Consider the following 4,533-nt stretch of genomic DNA (forward strand, 5'->3'; position numbering starts at 1 on the left):
CAGACAATGAATGAAACATTAAAAATAAACTACAATACATCATTGCTGTAGAACATTCTATGCTTTTAAAATTATTATTTAAGAGGGAGAGAGAGAGAGAGAGCACAGGAGAGGGGCAGAGGAAGAGAGAATCTTAAGCACACCCCACACTCAGTGTGGAGCCCAATGTGGGGCTCGATCCCACAACCCTGGGATCATGATCTGAGCAGAAATCAAGAGTCAGACACTCAACCAACTGAGCCACCCAGGTGCCTTGAACATTATTTTCTTTTTAAAAAGATCTTTGAAGAATTTTTAATGACATGGAGAAGAGCTCAGGATATTATATTGAAAGTCAAAAAGATTGGGATACACAACCAAACCAAAAGGTTTCCCCCAAACTTATTTTACTTTATTCTATCTTAATTGTGGTATAATTGACATAAACATTATATATTTTCAGGTGTACAACATAATAATTTGATATTTGTATATATTGCAAAATGATTGCCACAATATGTCTAGTTAATATTTATCACCATATATAATAACACAATTTTTTTCTTGTGATGAGAATTTTTTTAAACGTGAGTTGTATCTATATTTTTTACTTAAATTCAAATTAGTAAACATGTAGTGTAGTATTGGTTTCAGGAGTAGAACTCAGCAATTCATCACTTACATATAATACTCAGTGCTCATCCCAACAAATGCCCTCCTTAATGCCCATTTAGCCCATACCTCCACCCACCTCCCTCCAGCAACCCTCAGTTTGTTCTCTGTATTTAAGTTTCTTATGATTTTTATCTCTGTTTTTATATTTTTCCTTCTCTTCCCCTATGTACATCTCTTGTGCTTCTTAAATTCAACATGAGTGAAATCATATATTTGTCTTTCTCTGACTTATTTCACTTAGCATAATACTCTCTAGTTCCATCCACATTGTTGTAAATGGCAAGATTTCATTCCTTTTGATCACTGAGTAATATTCCATTGCATACATATGCAATCTTCTTTATCCATTCATCAGTCAATGGACATTTGGGCTCTTTCCATACTTTGGCTATTGTTGATAGCACTGCTATAAACATTGGGGTGCATGTGCCCCTTTGAATCAGAATTTTTGTATCCTTTGGATAAATACTTAGTAGTGCAATTGCTGGGTCATAGGGTAGTTCTATTTTTAATTTGATGAGAACTTTTAAGATCTACTCTCTTAGCAACTTTTAAATATGCAACACATTATTATTAACTATAGTATCCATAGTATATATTACATCCCCATGATTTATTTATTTTGTATTATATATTATGACCTCCTATATCCATTTTTCCCACCCCCACTCCCTGCCTCTGGAAACCACCAATCTGTTCTTTGTATATATGAGCTTAGGTTTTAGGAGGGTTTGTTTTGTTTTGTTTTTAGATCCACATATAAATGAGGTCATAGAGTATTTGTCTTTCTCTGTCTGACATTTCATTAGCATAATACCCTCAAGTTCCATCCACATTAATGCAAATGGTAAGATTTCGTTCTTTTTTATGGCTGAATGATATTCTACTGTATATTTACACTACATCCTTTTTATCCATTCATCCATCAATGGACGCTAGGGTTGTTTCCATATCTTGGCTATTGTAAATAATGCTGCAATGAACAGGGAGGTACATATATCTTTTTGAGTTAGTGTTTTTATTGTCTTCAGAGAAATACCCAGAAGTAGAACAGCTGGTAGTTCTATTTTTAATAGGGGAAACTTCATACTGTTTTTTCATAGTGGCTGCACCAATTTACATTCCCACCAACGGTGCACGAGGGTTCCCTTTTCTCCACATCCTTGCCACCATCCTTGCCAGTTATTTTGTTCTTTCTTGTTCTTTTTTTTTTTTTTTGATATTAGCCATTCTAACAGGTGTGAGGTGATATTTCACTGTGGTTTTGATTTGTATTTCCCTGATGGTTAGTTATGTTGAGCCTCTTTTCATGTGTCTGTTGGCCATACAGATATATTCTTTGGAAAAAAATGTCTATTCGGAGCTTTTGTCCATTTTAAAAATCAGATTGTTTTTTGCTATTGCATTGTATGATTTCTTTATATATTTTGGATATTAACCCCTTATCAGATATATTTTATTTGCAAACATTTTCTCTCTTTCAGGAGATTACAGTTTGCCTTTTTATTTTGTTGATGATTTCCTTGGCTGCACAGAAACTTTTTAATTTGATGTAGTGCCACCTGTTTATTTTTGCTTTTGGATTCAGATCCAAAAAAATCATCCTTAAGAGTGATGTCAAAGAGTTTATCACCTACCTATGTTTTTTTTCTAGGGGTTTTATGGTTTTGGGTCTTATGTTCAAATCTTTAATCCATTTTGAGTTAATTTTTGTGTACGGTGTAAAATAGTGGTCCAGTTTCATTCTTTTGCATGTGGCGGTCCAGGTTTTCCAAAATCATTCATTGAAGACCCTGTCTTTTCCTATTGTATATTGTATATTCTTAACTTCTTTGTCGTAAAGTAATTAACTATATATGAGTAGGTTTATTTCTGGGCTTTCTAGTCTCTTCCACTGACCTATGTGGCTGTTTTTATACCAATACCATATTTCTTTTTATTACCATAGCTTTATATATAGATTGAAATCAAGGAGTGTGATACCTCCAGCTTTGTTCCTTCTCAAGATTGCTTTGGCTATTTGGGGTCTTTTGTGATTCCATGCAAATTTTAGTATTGTTCTATTTTTGTGAATAAAACGCCAGTGGAGTTTTGATAATGATTGCATCGAATGTTTAGATTACTTTGAGTAGTAAGGACATTTTAACAGTATTAATTCTTCTCTCAATTTTATTTTATATGTTTGGGGATTTTTAAAAACTGGCAACAAATAAACCAAAATATTAGTGGCACTTATATTTGGATGGTAGGATTAGAGACAGTGACAAGCTTAAAACATAGTTGCAAATTCTTTGACTTTCTTCATATCAAGAAGTCGTATCTGTGCCCCTTCTCCTTGAATTTGGGTGGGCTTAGAACTACTTTAGCCGAAGTGTATGGTGGAAATGACCCCATGTGACTTCTAATGCTGGTTCATAAAAGGGTTCCCACCATCTGCCTGGGTCTCTGGAACACTCTTGGAGCCCCGACCTGCTAGTTATGAAATCTAGCTACCCTGAGACTACCACGTTGCAAGAAAGACAAAGCCATGAAGAAGCCATGTACAGGCTCTCCAGTCAACAGGCCCAGCCAAGCCTAACCACGGAGTCATCTCAGCCCAAGCACTATGCATGTGAATGAAGAAGCCTCCACTTGGAGATAATTCTAACTCCCAGACATTCAGTCGTTCTTACCTGAGGTCCCAGATGTTTGGGGACAGAAACAGCCATCCCCAGTGCCCTGCCTGAATTCCAGAGAGTTTGTGAGCATAATAAAAATGGCTGTTTAATGACATTAAAGTCATTAAATGGAGGTAGTTATTTGGCAATAAATAACTGGAATGGAGATGATTTTAATTGTCTTTTTGGACTAATTAATAAACAAAAAGTGAAAAAAAACTAAAACAAAACAAGACAAAAAAAGTATAGAATCTCAGCTGCTTCCCTCAGTAGATCTTTCATTAGATCAGGAAGGAAGAGATTGCTTGTCTTACCTTAAATGGTCTTTCATAGAAAATGTATCTGATACCTCTCACCTGCCATTATCTAAAAGATACCCAAAGATGAAGATTCTTGGGTAGAAAATGATTGTTGTGAAGGGGAACATGATTCCCTGCTCTCTCTTCTGCGGGCTAGCCCAGGATATGAAGAATTTTTCAGTTGGAGGGCTGCTTTCGAAGGCCTATCAGTTTGTAGTTAACTTCACAATACAATTATTACATTCCACACTGCCCTGTATGGACATAGCTCCCTCTAACACAACCACAGTTAATCAGAATATTTGAAAAAGTTAGTTATACTTAATGAAAACTTATAATCCAGAGTTAAGCCAAAACTCTCTTGATGGAAATATTTCCAATATATTATGGGTTTAATTGTTATGGGAATGGTAGCTGCTGCCACAAATAATCTAAAACTCTATAGTGGTTTGAATTTAATAGAAATATCAAGGATTCTTGCTCATGTAACAGTAATGGAAGGGTGATTGGGTTGGCAGGAGATCCAGAGACCCATTCGAACAGAGGCTGTGCCATTAACATGTGGCTTCCAAAGTCACCTTGGCAATTTTCTGCATTTCAGCCAATCAGAAGGGAGAAAGAACACACAAAAAAGGGGTGTGTGGCAGGTTTTATGGACAAAGACTAACAATGGAACACATTTTATTCCATTGACTAGCGCTCAGTCACATGGCATCTCTTAAATGCAAGGAGGCTTGGTAAAGTAGTCTGTGAGCCTAGGAAGAAGAGGCAACAGATGCTGGTAAGCATTTAGCTGTTTTGCCATAATCTCTATGTCCAAAGATAGATAAACAAAATGGAGTCTTCTTTAAAGAAAATCTGGCAGTGCCTCTGGGTTCATTCTGAACATTGATGGTCATTGTTCAAGAGCTAAGTGAACAAAG

This window comes from Panthera onca, chromosome D2 (genome assembly GCF_046562875.1).
Source record: "Panthera onca isolate mPanOnc1 chromosome D2, mPanOnc1 haplotype 2, whole genome shotgun sequence".
Taxonomy (NCBI): domain Eukaryota; kingdom Metazoa; phylum Chordata; class Mammalia; order Carnivora; family Felidae; genus Panthera; species Panthera onca.